The sequence below is a fragment of the Heterodontus francisci genome, chromosome 4, assembly GCF_036365525.1.
Source record: "Heterodontus francisci isolate sHetFra1 chromosome 4, sHetFra1.hap1, whole genome shotgun sequence".
Lineage (NCBI taxonomy): Eukaryota > Metazoa > Chordata > Chondrichthyes > Heterodontiformes > Heterodontidae > Heterodontus > Heterodontus francisci.
The window spans coordinates 99,619,758-99,637,577 of NC_090374.1; the positions used below are offsets into that span (position 1 = coordinate 99,619,758).

The window sequence follows — 17,820 nt, forward strand, 5'->3', positions numbered from 1 at the left end:
AAGAGATGTTGTTCACCTTGAGATCTACCTGACCAATATAGGGTGTAGCCAGCATTCTGTTCTATTAGGCTGCCTTGCTCTGAGAAGCGGACCTCACTCAGGGCCGCTATATCAATGTCTAGTCTGGCTAGCTCATAAGTCACCAGTACTGAGCGTCATTGGGGGCAGCTGTTGTCACCAGAGTCGAGCATTGTTTTCGTGTTCCAGCAGGCGCGTTTCAGAGTTTTTCTTTTTCTTTTTTCTTTTTCTTAATTGATTAACTGACTAGTTCTGGAAGAACACACAGTGGATGCTTTATCAAATAACCTAAGGCACGTTCTGTTGAAAGAGTGAGATTTAAAAATAAATCTTAAAATTTCAGGGATCTTTTGAACATTTTCCCCCCCCCCCCCCCCCCACCCACCGCCTCCAACCTTCTTGCCTACACCCCTGTGTGTAAGTAACTTTGGATGGAAAGACATTGGGACAGTAGAGTAGAAGGGGAGGATACAAATTATGAAAAGAAAATATTTTGTTTTCTGTTAATTTTGATGTTTGCATGTACTTTTAAAATTAAAAAAAAAATTAACTTTTAAATACTTCCATCAGTTGGACATATTTATTCTTGTCCATGTTGCTCTGATGACAACTGCTTGAAAGTGTTTCTTTTGTAGCATTGGTAACGGTATTATAAGGAAAGTGCATTAGCTACTGTTTTTAACCAGTAAATAACTATTGATCAAGGAACCCACTTGAGCAGGGCTGCTAATTGACTAGTTATTAGGCAACAACCTGGAGATGATCAAGCAGATCTAAATTAGAGAACAGATTGGCAACAGTGATCAAAATATTGTCAAGTTTAAGGTTAGGTTTATAATTTAAAGCTGCAGTAGAAACATTCAACTTTAGAAAGGCAGAATTTGAGGGGATGAGAGGTAAGGTAAGGAGACTGGACTGGACTATACAATTGGAAAGGAAAAGCATGGAGTAAAAGGCCATTTTTAGAATTATTATAAATAAATTATAGAACCGATTCATATTACTATCCAAGAAGGGCACCAGAGGGAGGTGATTGTAAGAGAAGAAAGAAGTAGCTAACAATTTGTGCAAATAACAGAGAATTTGTTCCTAAACTATAAAACCATAGACAGCATTGGTGGGCTAAGATGAATAAAAGGTGGGAAAGAAACTGGTCAGGAGAGCTAAAATAGAAAATGTTACAATAGAAGGGAATTTTAAAATAGCAGCTCATCTGATTTGGCACTCTACAGCCTTCTGGACTCGACATTGAGTTCAACAACTTCAGAGCATGACTGCCTTTTTAAATTAAGTGTAATTTAATTTAATTTTTTAACCATGTGCCTGTCTTAATTTTGTTTTTCATGTCTGTGCTTTTGGGCAGTGCTGTTCATTATTCTGCCATTAACACTTTTTATGGACTAATGCTTAGTCTTTTACTACAACTATTAGCACTCCCTTTGCCTTTGTTCCGTGACATCTTTGTCATTTAATCTCTCCTGCCTTCTGCTCTATCACACACCTTCCCTTTTGTTGTTCTCCACCCACCCCCTTCACTTGCTCAAAGCTTATTACATTTCTAACCTTTGCCAGTTCTGATGAAAGTTCACAGACTGGAAACATTAACTCTGTTTCTCTCTCCACAGATGTTGCCATATCTGCTGGGTATTTCCAGCACCTATTTTTATATCAAATATACTAAATAAGAGGAAACTATGGGCAGTCAACCATGCATGGAAGTTGCTGGGGCAGGGGGATTGGACTGAAAGAAGTACTAATGGAAATAGAAATGAGATAAACTTATCATTTAGGCTGAGGAAGTTAAAGCAAGACAAGTGATGGGACCAGATTGATTTTACAGAAAGGTCGTTATAAGAAGTGGCTTGCAAAATTGGTTAGGTCCTTTTAGAGGACAATTGAAAATTAGGCGAGATAAGTACATGAAGTGAAGAATAGAAGGTTATACTGATAGGTTAAGAGGAAGTAAGGTGAGAGGAAGCTCATGTCGAGCACTGAATTAGACTTGCTGGTTCGAATGGACTGTTTGAGCTGTAAATTTCTTCGTAATGCTATGAAAAAGTAGTGCCCAAAGATTGAAAATGATCTAAAATAACATCTGCTTTTGAAACTGTTCAAAAAAGGGTGTAAAGATAAGTCCAGCAACTACAGACTATTCAGTTTAACTTTGGTGATGGGGAAACTTCAAGAAACAATAATTCGGGACAAAATTAATCGGTACATGGACAAATGTGGGTTAATTAAGGAGAGTGAGCATGGATTTGTTAAGGGAAGATTGTGTTTAATTAACTTGCTGAAGTTTTTTTTAAAGAGGTAACAACAGAGACGGTTGTTGAGGGCAGTGCTGTTTATGTGGTGTACGTGGACTTCCAAAAGGCATTTGATAGTGTTGCACAACAGACTTGTGAACAAAGTTTTATAGTTCATGGAATAAAAAGGACAGTAGCAGCGTGGATATGAAATTAGCTGTGTGACAGGAAACAGAGTAGTGATTAATGAATGTTTTTCGGGCTAGAGTGACATTTGTAGTGGAGTTCCCCAGGGGTCAGTTTTGGGACCCTTGCTTTACCTGATTTATATTCATGACCTGGATCTTGGTGTACAAGCACAATTTCAAAATTTGCAGATGATCCAAAATTTGGAAGCATTGTGAACTGTGAGGACGATAGTGTAGAACTTCAAAAGGACATAGTCAAGTTGGTGGAATGGGCAGAGATGTGGCAGATGAAGTTCACTGCGGAGAAATATGACGTGATTCATTTTGGCAGGAAGAACACCGAGAGACAATACGAAATAAAAAGTACAATTCTAAAGGGGGTGCAGGAGCAGAGGGACTTGGGTGTATCTGTGCATAAGTCATTGAAGGTGGCAGGACAAGTTGAGAGAGCAGTTGTTAAAGCATACAGTATCCCAGGGTTTATAAATAAGGGCATAGAGTACAAGAGCAAGGAAATTATGTTGAACTTGTATAGGGCACTAGTTTGGCTTCAGGTGGCGTATTGCGTCCACTTCTGGGTACCATACTTTAGGAAAGATGGGAGAGGGTGCAGAAAAGATTCACGAGAATGGCTCCAGAAATGAGGAATTTCTGTTTATGAAGATAGATTGGAGAAGTTGGGACTGTTTTCCTTGGAGAAGGGAAGGCTGAGAGCTGATTTGATAGAAGTATTCAAAATCATGAGGGGCCTGGACAGAGTAGATGGGGAGAAACTGTTTCTACACGTGAAAGGATCGAGAACAAGATGGCACAGATTTAAAGTAATTGGCAAAAGCGACATGAGGAAAAATCTTTTCACACAGCGAGTGGTTAAAGTCTGGAATTCACTGCCTAAGTGTGGTGCAGCCAGGTTCAATGGAGGCATTCAAAAGGGAATAAGACTGTTATCTGTAAAGGAAGAATGTGCAGGATTGTGGGGAGAAGGCGGGAGAATGGCAGTAGGTGAATTGCTCATTCGGAGAGCCAATGCAGACATGATGGGCCGAATGGCCTCCTTCTGTGCTATAACAATTCAGTGATTTTGGGACAACCCAGGGAACTGTTTGGAAAACGTATTAGAAGGCATTGTGAAAGATGGATAATGAAATCAAGATTGGTATAGCAAGAGTGAGTCAGCGTGGATTTATGGGAGGGATGCCTTGCCTAATAAATTCACTGGAGTTCTGAGAAAATGACAGACCTTATTAGAAATGGCATTTTTATGGATCTGATCTAGCTAGATTTTAGCAAGGGTTTTGATATTGCGTAAGCAATTAGGTCATAAAAGCATGGAACAGGAGTTGGGTTTCTGCATTGAATTGGCTGAACCAAAGTGGCTGTGAGTGGAACTGTGTTGACATAAGGGGTCACTAGTGGGGTACTACAGGGATTGGTACTGGGACCTTTGTTTTCTTTCATAATGTACAGAATTGCCAAATCTTGAAGATCAATTGCTCATATGCTGACGATCTGAAAGCGTTCTCCATTTTGATATTCAACTTCTACCTCATTTCCCAATCATCTATTTTGCTGCCTTAAAAATAGTGAAAAGTTCAGTGCATTTTACTTAATAATTTGTTGTCTATGATTGGCGGTTACCCTGCTTGATGACACCACTGTTGCTGGATGTCTGGAAATCCCTTTGACTTGGCGCCCGATTCGAACTGACATCAGGAAAGCGGAAATCGCCACAAAACTCCTTATCTGGTATTAATCATAAATGGGTGAAATAGTTAACAGTTTAAGATTGCTTGAAATAATGGTTGGTGAATCCACCTGCTTCATGATTTCTGGGTAGTTGAGAGCACTGTTGGCAACTGTAGCGTCTTTGATGCTACCACAGCCAATCCCCGCTAACTACATAAACTGGGACTGAACCTAGGACCTTCCAATTGAACCATTCGCAAAGCTGTAAGAATAGTATCTCAGCGAAGCATATGGATTTCATGAGCTTGCTAATGTATCTTTTTGATCGAGTTGATACAGTTTATAAATAGTTTTCAGAATAATTTTCAGCTTTGTGTAGTTTGAGTCTACAATGGTTTATTGTTTATGCTGTCCTTGCCTCAGCAGTTGCATTTCAAATGGTAGTTTGATGACCGTGTAGTTCTACTTGACAGTGGCTAATGCAAATATGCTCTGGGAAATTGCATGCGCAAACCCATATCCTACCACTGTGGTGCAGCACATTAGATATCCTCCATGCTAAGATCCCATGCTGCTCAATTAAACAATTAACCTTTGCACTGGTACAAAAAGTAGTCTAAAAGACTAATGGAATGTTGGCCTTTATCTCAAGGGAGTTAAATTTGAAAAGTGTGGAAGTGGTGCTTCAGCTGTACTGAGCCTTGGTCAGACTCTGGCTGATGTAGTGTTCAGTTTAAGGCACCGCACCTCAAGAAAGATATATTGGCCTTTGAGGGATACAGGATAGATTGACCAGAACAATGCCAAGATTTGAACTTATTTTTTATTCTCATAAGTTTAGAAGGTGGGGGGGAGGGGTGCAGGGGTGATCTAATTTAAGTGTTTAAAATAATAAATGGATTCAAAAGGGCAGATACAAAGAAACTATTTCCTATGGTGGGGAATTGAGAACAAAAGGGCATAATAAAATTAGAACTAGGGCATTTAAGAGTGAAATCAGAAAGCACTTTTTCCACACAAAGGGGTAGTGAAAATCTGCAGATTTTTTTCCCCCAAAGGGGTGTGGATGCTGGGTCAATTGAAATTTACAAGATTGAGTTTGATATATTTTTGTTTGGTAAGGATGTCCGGGGAGATTGTGGATAGAGTTGAGTTGCAGAGAAACTGATCTAATTGCATGGCAGAACAGGCTTGAGGGGCTGATTGGCCAATTCCGGTTCCAATGTTTAGTGAAGGCAAAGCATAGATGGCAAAAAATGAAAGACTTGCATTTATATATTGTATTTCACGACCACTGGACATCTCAAAGCAATTTACAGTCAATGAAGTACTTTTGAAGTTGTTACGACCTCAGTATGACGGTTAACTTTAAAACATGAGATATGAACTCCCCAGACCAATTTCAAGAATTGTTGGACAAGATTTCATGTTTTAAGACTTTTATTATAAAACTTAACTAAATAGTACTTTGTAAATAGTTAATACTCCAAATTATAGAGATAGGTGTTTTTCCCACTTATTAAAACACTTCAAAACCTCACACCACTTGTATACATTACACGTCTTTGACGTCTTTGCAGCTAAAAGTCCCAAAATCCTCCCAGTTGCAATGGGTTTGATCTCCCAAACCTTCTCAAGGTCAATGTTCTTTTTACTCACTTCATCCGAGCACTTTCGACCTGGACTTCCATAAATAAAGTGATCTCTGGTGACCCTGTTCGTTGGCCTGCAGATTTCTCAGTCTGTGGAATTTATCCAGAAGCGAAAGGTCGATAGTCAGTTGTTTCTTCAATATGCTGAGCCCACCAGTCTGGCCACAGCCGAACCACCCAGGCTTCCTTTGTTTCCAGGTGTTACCAAGTGCAATTCACATTTGCATTTTTAGAGCCACCGATCGGAAAGTCTGAGAGTGAAACCCATTGTTAGTCAGGTATTCTAACCTTGCATTCTCTGCTTTTCAAAAGCGTCTTCAATCTGGGCTCCTTGTTCTGGTAAACAAGATTCCTGTCTTTGAGAGTTGGTGCGGTCACATGACTTTTCTGACTCCATCTTACACTACATTAATCATTGTTTTTAAATCAGAGTCCAGCATTCATAACAGTATAATCACTGTTGTAATGCAGGAAATGTGGCAGCCAATTTGCGCACAGTAGGCTCTCTGCTTGTCAAATGGAAGATTAATCAGCAAGTAAACAAAATACATGCTGAAATAAAAACAAGAAATGCTGGAACCACTCAGCAGGTCTGGCAGCATCTGTGGAAAGAGAAGCAGAGTTAACGTTTCGGGTCAGTGACCCTTCATCGGAACTGCCAGACCTGCTGAGTGGTTCCAGCATTTCTTGTTTTTATTTCAGATTTCCAGCATCCGCAGTATTTTGCTTTTAAAATATATGCTGACCGTGCTATATTTGATTCATCGTAAATGGCCAGATACTTTCGTTATGCACTTTATTCATTGAGGATAGATACTGTTTGCAAGATAAGCAATAACACATGTACAGATATAAAATTAAGGGGATACAAGAAATGTTAATTTATACTCTTGAGCTCTATACCTCCTACCCTAATTATACTGATGATTATGAAAATAGAAGGTTAAAAGAGTCATGTAATTTAAAAAATGGTGATACTTCAGATTGTACAAAAATGATCAAATACCAGCAATCATTGGTCATGTGTCTCTTTGGTTCTATATACAGTACAGACCATTGTTACGCAACGTTCTAAGTATATTTCCAAAATATGCAGTTTAGCAAATGTGGCTCAGTGGTCGCACTTTCACCTCAGCATCAGAAGGTTGTGGGTTCTAGTCCCTCTGCAGAGACTTGAGTACAAAATCTAGGTTAACACTCCAGTATATAGTGTTACGATTCTGTAGTTTTTTTTTCTTTTCCGGGAAGTATGCGGTGTGCCTTTAAGGCGGTAAAAGGATTGATGCTGCTTTAAGAACCAGCAAGCCTAAGGAGTTACCGAGAAGTTGCCTTCTGGTTGCCGTAGGATACAACCATACGGAGAGGGAACCAACCAGCTTCAAAGAATGCATCCTGGTTATCCGGCAACAGCCATTTGGAGAACACAGACCGGATATGCAATGTTACAGTTACATTTTGAACTGGCTTTTAGTTGAAAACAGATTGTTCAGACACAGACAGACAGCTGGACCAGCATGAACCTAACTGACTTCTCTGATAATTTAAACTGAAGGAAGGTGAATTTTAGACATCACTTTTTCACCCCTCAAAATTCTGAAGCCAAATTGATTCGTTGAAGTCTTTGCGAGTTGTTAATTGGCTGTGATTCATCGCTGGAAGAAGAAGAGCATCACTTCACCTGGAACTAGACTACTGACTGTCCTACTGTTAAAGATTCCACTTTGGCAGGAGTGCAAATCTGCAAGGATGCTATTTTTTTTCTATTTTAAATGTTGCTTATATCTTAGTGTTTAAGAATTTAGTTTTTCTAATTAAACAGTTAATTTGTTCTAAAGACACCTGGTTTGGTTAGCCTCATTCGGGGGTTGTTAATTGGTCAATTTGGCTGTAGTTTTATTTAATTTGGAAAGTTTAAAGTGTTATGTTAGGTGATCTGTGGAGTGGCAGGACTGATGTGACAGTGCATTGCTCCCACTGCAATCCGAATTGCATATTTTGATTGGGGGCTTGCTCCCGATTGAATCATTTTAATTAAATGGCTCACGTCTGGGATTAGAATCAGACCAATTTGGAAGGCTCACATTTAGAATCATATTAGCTATTTGTCTCTGGGATATCATATTTAAATTGGGGTCAATTGGAAACTCGATTGTTGGGATCTAAATCTAACACCAATTACAAAGAAATAAAAGAACCAGGTCTCTTGGGGAATAAGGTACAGTCTATACCATTGTAATGGCATTAGTGGTTGCAGCTGTTTTTGGGAAAGCAGAATGTTTTCCTGAGTGACTTGATAACTTTAACTAAGAACAAATTAAAAGAAGTGGCAGCAAAATTGGGGTTGGAATTGAAATTAGGTACCAAAAATGCAGAGATAATTGACATAGCCAAACATCTGGAATTAGTAGAAGATGATGATGAAGGGCAATATGAGGAACAAGAAGGTAGGAGGTCTGAGAGTGATGCTGTGGTATTGGCTAGGATTCAGTTAGAAATGAAAAAGCTTGAGGTTGAAAAGGAAATAAGAAAACTTGAACTTCAGAGAGAGAGTGAAAGAGAAGAGAGGGAATTTAAGTTAAAAGGGATAGAACTAAGACAAGGGAGTAGTGTTAAATCCAGGGAAAATTCGGGTCAAGAAGAATCTGAATTTAGCTCAGGACCCAACAAAATGTTGTTTGCATTTATACAGGCTGTTCCTAAGTTCGAGGGAAAGTGACGTAGAGGCATTTTTCATACCTTTTGAAAAAATAGCCAAGTAGATGAAATGGCCGAAAGAAAGCTGGGCACTGCTTATATAGGGCAGGTTGGTAGGCAGAGCTCATGAGACCACAGCTGGAGTACTGTGCTCAGTTGTGCACTCCATACCTGAGGAAGGATATACTTGCCTTGGATGCGGTACATTGAAGGTTCACTAGATTGGTTCCTGGGATGAGAAGGATGGTCTATGATAGGCTGAGTAAATTGGGCCTGTACTCTGTGGAGTTTAGAAGAATGAGAGGTGATCTCATTGAGACATACAAGATTCTGAGAGGGCTTGGCAGGGTACACTCACAGGCTGTGTCCTCTGGCTGGGGGAGTCTAGAACATGGCTTCAGGATAAGGGGTCGATCGTTTAAGACTCTGATGAGAAATTTCTTCACTCAGAGGGTTGTGAATCTTTAGAATTCTCTACCCCAGAGAGTTGTGGATGCTCCATTGTTGAGTATATTCAAGGCTGGCCAGATAGATTTCTGATCCATCAGGGAATCAAGGGAAGTGAGTGCATAAGTGGAGTTGAGGCAGAAGATCAGCCATGGTTATATTGAATGGCGGAGCAGGCTCGAGGGGCCATATGGTTGTCTCCTGCTCCTATTTCTTGTGTTTTTTCCATATCTACTCTAAGCTGAATGATATTATGATCCCTGTTCCTCAAATACTTCCCACTGACTGAAGTTCATTCCTCAAACAGATCCTGCACTGCTTCCTTCCTTGTTGAGCTGGAAACTTACTGATCCAGAAAGTTTTTTTTTCTATCCATTCTGGGAATTCCTCCCCCTCAATGACCTTTACATTGTTATTTTTGCAGTCTATGTTAGGACATTTTAAGTCGCCTTTTATCATTACTCTAAAGTTTTCTGCACTTTACCTGAATTTGCTTCCTTTTAGGAAGAGAGAGGCCAGGATTTTGCAGTCAGTGGTGAAGTGAAGGTTTTTGGCATTGACCACGAAGAAAGTTCTGGCATCTAGCAAAAATGATGCAGGATAAGCAGACAATCACATTGATGAATTCTTTCACAGCAAATTATGAAGCACTGATTACCAATCACTTTTTATAAATTTTAAATAAATTGAAATAAAGATCGTGACATACACATGGTATTATGGTTGAAGCTGAAGTATACACTTGATAAAGTGATTTTTTATTAAAAACTGTGCAATTTTAATCATAATGGAAAAACTGGGCATTCCACAAATACACTGCATTTCTCAGGGCCAGAGAGGTTGTTCCGTGTTAATTTCTTTTTATTCGTTCATGGGTTATGGGCGTCGCTAGCTAGGCCAGCATTTATTGCCCATCCCTCATTGCTCTTGAGAAGGTGGTGGTGAACTGCCGCCTTGAACTGCTGCAGTCCATGTGGTATAGGTACACCCACAGTGCTGTTAGGAAGGTAGTTCCAGGATTTTGAAGAAACAGCGATTGCAGTTCCAGGTCAGGATGGTGTGTGGCTTGGAGGGGAACTTGCAGGTGGTGGTGTTCCCATGCATCTGCTGCCTTTGTCCTTCTAGGTGGTAGAGGTCACAGATTTGGAAGGTACACTATTGAAGTTCCTGCAGATGGAAATCTTAGTGGAAGATGCTGTCTAAGGAGCCTTGGTGCTTATGAACTAGTACGCCATTTGAAAACCCAGTTACACCTCAGTCAACAAGTCGTAACCTCTTGGGGGTTTTACAGTGGGATTAGAGTGGAAAAAGTGGAAGTTCATATCAATTCAAGTGAGTTTTAAGATTTCCATCTGCAGAAACTTCAATAGCGCACCCTGTAGAGGAGAAGGATATCACTAACAGCAACTCTGGACTTCCATATCTAACTGCGCATGTGCAGATACCAGAAGTTGCTGTCAGTTTCATATGCCATGATTACAAATGCTGGCCATTTCATTGCCATTACAACTGCAAAATCTAGGCTATAGTCTAACCAGTCCCTCCCTTGCTTAACTCCATGTTGCTGGGCTAGGTTTGTGGTTTAAAGCAGATTTGCACTTATACTGATTTTCTTGGGTGAATATGGTCCATGTTACCATTATTTCCAATCCCTTGGTGCTGCCTTCAATCCAGATTTATCCACCGATTGGCACCACTTTGCAAAGGTGGAGAGATGCTTGTTGGGGATGTTTTTCCATCTATTCTATCATTTTGCCAGTGTGGCAGAATCATTGCTGGAAGTCAGCCACATTTGTTATTTTGTGAAGGGACTATGAGAAGCATGAAAACTTATTATTCTTTTGTGGATACTGTTGAGTTTAAGACCTGTGCTATGGTTGTGAGGTCATCCTGAAAAAAGGATGAAGTCTACAATTATAGAGACATTGGGCTCGTCAAGATGTTTGCAGAATACTGAGAGATTCCATATTATACATAGTCTTTATTATTATTTTGCCAGATTGTGTGCAATAATCCTGTGGTACCAGACAGCCTTCCCAAATTGGGATGCCTACATCCAGAGGTTATAGCAAATTGCTCATTTGGAGTGACTTGTGTTTGGTGTCTCCATGTTGAGAGAAATTCCTGAAGATATGGCTTCATTACATGTAACATTTCTCTGTCTTTGACCAATTTGCAATGGGATAGATCCAAAACTGGAATTGAATATTTTTCTCTTTTTGCCCTTGTTTCTTTTGGATCTACACCTGAACCCTTTATTCCTGTAATAAAAACAGAAAGTGCTGGAAATATTCAGGTCAGGCAGCATCTATGGAGAGAGAAGCAGAGTTTACATTTCAGGTCTGTGACCTTGCATCAGAACCCTTTATTCCTGTGACGGTTAAACAGTAAGACATTGACTACAGCCCTATGCTAATTACATTGACAAATTGGGAAGGATTTTTTTTTAACTTGGTTAAATCACTTTCGTTTATTAAGTATAGTCATCGAGAACATGTAAAGTTTTTTTAAAAATTCATTTTCGTGTATATTGCTCTACTTTTCATATTTTAAGATAACATTTACTTTGGGGATGTGACGTGAAACAATGTAATGTTCATTATACCAATGCCTGAACTTTGAATCTTAAAAAGCATCAAGCTGAAGATAGTAAACATCCCATAACATTACATCAAGTATTTTTGATATACCGAACAAGTGCTGTAGTCCTTTAAAGTAAATGTAGCACCGAGGTCTGTGTTTAAAATAAAAGCATTTTTAATATTGTCATATGTATTGGATGAATTTTGAGCAGTCGGCTAATGATTTTTAGCTGATGAATCCCAGATGTGGAGGGCATGGATGCTGAAAGGAAAGGAAAAGCCATAGACCCACCTAGAGGAAGCATATTTAGTAAATTAATTTCTTGGTTATCTGGACTTTCAGTTACAAACTATGTTAGTGATAATTTCAGCTGATATTTAGATTTGGCACTGAGTTTTAAGATATGCATCTGTGTGTAAATGAATATGACCATACAGCTGATTTTGATATAAGCTTGCCAGTGACTCAGTGTGACATTGTTTTCCGACCTGACAGTCATTGCACTGCAAAATGTAATCTGTCATGTGAAGTGTTTTTAGAGATTTCAATCAGGACTGGCTGAGGGACCCCGTTGAGCCACAAGTCTTGCTCTGATTTATCTTTTCAATTTTTCTAAGTTGCTAAATAAGCATAGGTGTTCAGGGGCCACGAAATGGAGAAGCATCTTATAAAGTGCATTGATAAGTTCAAGAGCAGCGAAGTTGGGAGACATTGTTGAAGGAAAAGATGGCAGTTGAGAGATATCTTGAGTAATGCATAAATCATCAGGAGCAGTCAGAGAGTAACAAGATATGGACGCTAAGAAAAGCAGTCAGTATAGCAGAGAGGAAACTTTTTTTTTATTCAAGTGGATTTTGCTATAGCGAACAAAATCTGAAACTTCAGTCATATGGGGAGAGTAACAAATACTTATACTGACCCCATAAAAACATGATTGAGCTAGTTTCTCAACCAGACCTTAATGATTGATGAATGAGTTAGGTATATAATTGCAGAATGTCCTCTATGTTAATGTGTTCTCTTGTGCATTGGAAAAAAAGAACTTGCATTTATATAGCACCTTTCACGACCTCGCAATGTCCCAAAGCAATTTGCAGCCAATTAAATAACTCCAGTGTAATTACTGTTGTAATGTAGGAAAATGGCATAGTAAGGAATGGTTCATATTCCTGGATCATATGAGACCAGATCTGGACAGAGATTGCTTGTAAAGGACTGATGTGCTTCACCTGAACAGGGTTGAGACCAGTGTCCTCACTGGGCAAGTAACTGGTGCTTAGGGTAAGAGTTTAAATTAAATGTCAGAAGGGGAAAAAAAACTAGCTAAAGACATAAAACAAATGAAGTACTTTTGAAGTATAGTCACTGTTGTAATTTCTTCTCGTCACGCTTTGGTTAATCTCCATTGTGAATTCCTACGCGCATATTTTCCACTTAATTTTCCTGTAAATTTAATTTTTTATTTCTTTCTTTGCTCCCCTGATATTGTATGTGCCAAAACTGTCCATATCTTTTTTTTTTTAATCAGCTTTCATGAATCCCATATCTTTATTTTACTGAGTTCCATTTTTGAATGTAATTGTCAACTACTCAATTCATTTCTTCTAATCCGGATTCTGTGTAAGGTAGCTTTCTTGTCTTCATTTTCATTTTTTTATCTATTCATTAACATCCCCATCTCCATTTGCCCCCCCCCCCTCCCCATTCTCTGTAAGCCCACTTTTAAATTCTGAAACCCCGCCTATTCGATTAATTTCCGTGCCCCACTTCATTTACCTCATTTCATTGATTCTCAAGTAAGTCCACTTTTACCATTTAACAAATGGCCCAAATAAAACATTGTATGGCATAACACTCCTCTTGTTCGAAAGCAGAGTATCCTCCAACTCACTGAGCAGTGCTACAGCAGTCAAATACACTCAATTTTATAAAAGGAACGTTTGATTAATGAGGATGTAGAAATGTGTATGCCATTTTCCTTCTGCACTTGTTTGCTACACTATTATAGATACAAAGCAAAAGGAAGGAGTTACATTTCAATATAGAAATCCTAATTTGGGTACTCATGTATTTTCAGCAGTTTTCTGGAACAGCAATATGCCAAAAGAAATAAAACAAGTGAATTAAACCTATGAATGGTGACCTTTTTGTTTGGGTAAGCTTGCAGTTTTTGGTTTTTCATTTACAGTTATTTTTGACTCTTTTCTCAACATATCTGCTTTCGTATTTTTGCTGGTATAAAGCATTACGAGGACTAATCTCTCTCTTGTACCATACCCATGTCGCTATTATTTATGTGCGAGAGTGGACATTGCTGTGGATGGGACATTGCAGCCAAATGCGAATCTGTTCTCAGCTGATTTCCACATGCATGCACTTTCAGTAGAGATGAATGAATAATAATCAGGATCAGGACTCCTTGCCAATTTCTGCTACTGTCAACTAACTCCGCAGAAACCAGAGGTGAAACTTGAGACTGACCTTGTCTGTATGATTTAACCAAATTTCCTTCCACCACCCTGACTTGGATATATACTGCCAGTCTTTCATAATTACTGGTCAAAATCCTGCAATTCATGCCTAATCATCGGGGAAGCAGTATCACTACAAGGACAGCAGCAGTTCAAAGAAACAGTCCACTTGGACATCCCATCAAGGGTTGGGCTATAAATGTGACTTTACCATTATTATCCATATCCCAAAATCAATATATTTTTAAAAACCATCCACTAGATTGACCTTCCAAGTTACTGTGCATGTGTAGACTCCTGAAGTTGCTGTCTGTTTCAGTGGAGTACCATGATGGTGAATACTGACAGTTCTGCCATCATGACCACAGCAAATTCTGGGGCCAAACTATCTTGCTAAGCCAAGTGAGACAGTACAAATGATAGTAAAAACAATCTAACTGCCAAAATTAACCATACGGTGTCCCAAACACATGATTACAGGTTTTGATGTTATCAATCTGGGCAACTTGTAATTTATTTATTGAAAGGCTAATGCAAGTATACTAGGTGTTATGACCAGGTGAGGAAGGGGTCTCGGGTTCCTCTTTCACCCCTTCTCTGGTTTGACGGCAACAGGTTTATCCTTTTAACAGTGATTTAGCTTACCACCTCAGTGAGCACTTGCTCACTGTTCCTCTAATTATAATTGTAAATGGACCAATCAGACGACTTTTCTTGAGTTTAAACAAAGCTGTAAGTTTATTAACCTAATCACTCTAAACTGGTTAAAATCACTAAAATACGTGACGCACCATGCTCGCGTTCATACGAGAGGCACACCCACACACAAATAGATACACGGGGAAAAAAAGTTGAGGCTGAAGTAAAGTAAATAATAAATGGAATTCAAATACTGAGTTTCAATGTCCTTAGTTCAAGTTAAAGTCTTGAAGTCCTCGCTGGACCACGTGCCCAATTCAGGTTTGTGTCTCTAGTTCCGTAAGGCAGGAGAGGGGCTTTATCTATGTCCCCTGGTTGTTGCCTGTAAGCATCTGCAGTCTTGAGGCTTAGCTGCTACTGAGGCTTTCCTGGGACTTTTCTGGAGAGGAGACAGGAGAGAGAGATGTTCCTCGGAGTTCAGTTACTGTCTTTCTTCTGAGGCACAGTTCACAAACTCCGAGTTACACAGGCATGTATGTCATGTGACCACCTCTTTGTTTGCAAACGGAAGTTTTTGGAAGGTATTTTGAAATTCAAAGTTCTTCTGTCAAGCTGTGCAAACATAATTGGTAGGGAGGGGTTTGGCTGTTTTCAAAGTCAATGGGTGTCGATGGCTTTTGACGATCAGCGTTGACAAAACCATTCTAGTTAATTCAAATCAGGGAGCACTCCCATTGTTCTGGTTAGACTGGGCAATCAACTCGGTCTCCTAGCTGGCCTTTGCCTTCTCATGTGCAAATTGTGCGTAGCCATCTTTAGCTGTTCTGTTCTGCTTTTTAAAAGTTATTTGTAGTAATGTCCAGCAAAAGGTCTCGAGCAAAGTTCCATATGACAAAATTAATATTTTTCCATTTGGCATGTGGGTTTTCTGCCACATAGGAATAGCTGGTGCTTTTCATGGCTGATTAAATTGGTAAGCCAAAGTTTGAAGAATAATTCTGAGCTGGCGAAAGATGATAAATTCTTTTAAATTAATTGCATGAAATTACTTTGAACATAAAATTACTGTAATTACAATCAGGCTATTATTGGGTGTTAGCTGTGGCTCAGTTAGGAACACAGGAAGATAGGAGCAGGAGTAGGCCATTCAGCTAATTGAGCCTGTTCCACCATTCAATACGATCATGGGCGATCATCCACTTCAATGCCTTTTGCCCACACTATCCTTATATCCTTTTATGTCATTGGTATTTGGTATGTAACCAGACGGACCACCCGGCATCAACCGAGGCACCGGAAACAACAACAGCAAACCCAGCCCTGTCAACCCTGCAAAGTCCTCATTACTAACATCTGGGGGCTTGTGCCAAAGTTGGGAGAGCCATCCCACAGACTAATCAAGCAACAGCCTGACAGTCATATGAAATCATACCTTACAGACAATGTCCCAGACAATGCCATCACCATCCCCTGGTATGTCCTGTCCCACCAGCAGGACAGACCCACCCTACAGAGGTGGCGGCACAGTGGTGTACAGTAGGGAGGGAGTTGCCCTGGGAGTCCTCAAAATTGACTCTGGATCCCATGAAATCTCATGGCATCAGGTCAAACATGGGCAAGGAAATCTCCTGATTACCACCTACTGCCCTCCCTCAGCTGATGAGTCAGTACTCCTCCATGTTGAACAGCACTTGGAGGAAAGACTGAGGGTGGCAAGGATGCAGAATGTTCTATGGGTGGGGGACTCAATGTCCAGCACCAAGAGTGGCTCGATAGTACCACTACTAACTGAGCTGGCCGAGTCCTAAAGGACATAGCTGCTAGCCTGAGAATGTGGCAGGTGGTGAGGAACCAACAAGAGGGAAAAACATACTTGACCTCATCCTCGCCAATCTGCCTGCCGCAGATGCATCTGTCCATGACAATATTGGTAGGAGTGACCACCGCACAGTCCTTGAGGAGATGAAGTCCCACCTTCACATTGAGGATACCCTGCATCGTGTTGTGTGGCACTACCACCGTGCTAAATGGGATAGATTTCAAACAGATCTAGCAATGCAAAATTGGGCATCTATGAGGCGCTGTGGGCTGTCAGTAGCAGCCGCAGCAGAATTGTACTCAACCACAATCTGTAACCTCATCGCCCAGCGTGTCCCCCACTCTACCATTACCGTCAAGCCAGGAGACCAACCCTGGCTCAATGAAGAGTGCAGAAGGGCACTCCAGGAGTGGCACCAGGCATACCTCAAAATGAAGTGTCAACCTGGTGAAGCTACAACCCAGAACTACTTGCGTGCCAAACTACGTAAGCAGCAGGTGATAGACAGAGCTAAGTGATCCAATAACCAATGGATCAGATCTAAGCTCTGCAGTCCTGCCACATCCAGCCATGAATGGTGGTGGACAATTAACTGGAGGAGGTGGCTCCACAAATATCCCCAGCACATCAATGCGAAAGATAAGGCTGAAATGTTTGCAGTAATCTTCAGTTGGAAGTGCCGAGTTGATGATCTATCTTGGCCTCCTGAAGTCCCCAGCATCACAGATGCCAGAGTTCAGCCAATTCGATTCACTCCGCGTGATAGCAAAAACAACTGAAGGCACTGGATACTGCAAAGGCTATGGGCCCTGACAATATTCTGGCAATAGTACTGCAGACCTGTGCTCCAGAACTTGCCACGGCCCCAGCCAAGCTGTTCCAATACAGCTACAACACTGGCATCTGCCCGGCAATGTGGAAAATTGCCCAGGTATGTCCTGTACACAAAAAAAAAAGGACAAGTCCAACCCAGCCACTTACTGTCAGTCTACTCTTAGTCAGCAGTAAAGTGATGGAAGGTGTCATCAATAGTGCCATCAAGCGGACTTACTTAGCATTAACCTGCTCAGTGATGCTAAGTTTGGGTTCTGACAGGTCCACTTGGCTCCTGATCTCATTACTGCCTTGGTTCAAACATGGACAAAAGAGCTGAACTCGTGAGGTGAGAGTGACTGCCCTTGACCTCAAGGCAGCATCTGACCGAGTATGGCATCAAGGAGCCCAAGCAAAACTGTAGTCAATGGGAATCGGGGAAAACTCTCCGCTGGTTGGAGTCGTCCCTAACGCAAAGGAAGATGGTTGTGGTTGTTGGAGGTCTAGGACATCACTGCAGGAGTTCCTCAGGGTAGTGTCCTAGGCCCAACCATCTTCAGCTGC

At 40.5% G+C, this 17,820-nt stretch overlaps 1 protein-coding gene across 2 annotated transcripts in view; it reads left to right on the top strand.

Annotated features, from left to right (window-relative positions):
* sncaip (synuclein, alpha interacting protein) overlaps positions 1–17,820 on the top strand; it is a 161,863-nt gene that overhangs the window by 31,029 nt on the left and 113,014 nt on the right. Inside the window, exon 3 of one of the 2 annotated variants that reach the window (XM_068029914.1) lies at positions 13,592–13,669. The exons of the other annotated variant lie outside the window; for it this stretch is intronic. The gene's annotated coding sequence lies outside the window, so the exon portion shown is untranslated. The remainder of the gene's footprint in view (positions 1–13,591; positions 13,670–17,820) is intronic. 2 annotated transcript variants of the gene reach the window in all.